Raw genomic sequence first — 495 nt, forward strand, 5'->3', positions numbered from 1 at the left:
TTGAAATTTGGGTTTTTGGGGGATTTTGGTTCCTGAAATTTGGGGCTTTTGGGGATTTTGGGGATTCCTGAAATTTGGGTTTTTTGGGGGATTTTGGTTCCTGAAATTTGGGGGTTTTGGTGCTGAGGGGGCCCTAAATTGAAGGGGTTGGAATTTGGGGAGGGGTCCCAAAATTTGGGGGATTTGGGAAGCCCAAATTTGGGGGTTTGGGGGATTTTGGGGATTCCTGAATTTTGGGGGTTTTGGGGTTTGGGAGGCCCAAATTTGGGGTTTTTGGGGATTTTGGGGTTTCCTGAAATTTGGGTTTTTTGTGGGATTTTGGTTCCTGAAATTTGGGGGATTTTGGAAACTTGGAAAGGGTCAAAAGTTGGGGAGGGGTCCCAAAATTTGGGGGTTTTGGGGGATTTTGGGACCCCAAATTCAACGCCCCAAAAAAATGGCGCCAAATTTGGGGGTGGGGGAGGGGGAAAATTTTGGGGTCCCCCCCTGACCCCT

This window comes from Agelaius phoeniceus, chromosome 32, assembly GCF_051311805.1.
Source record: "Agelaius phoeniceus isolate bAgePho1 chromosome 32, bAgePho1.hap1, whole genome shotgun sequence".
Taxonomy (NCBI): Eukaryota; Metazoa; Chordata; class Aves; order Passeriformes; family Icteridae; genus Agelaius; species Agelaius phoeniceus.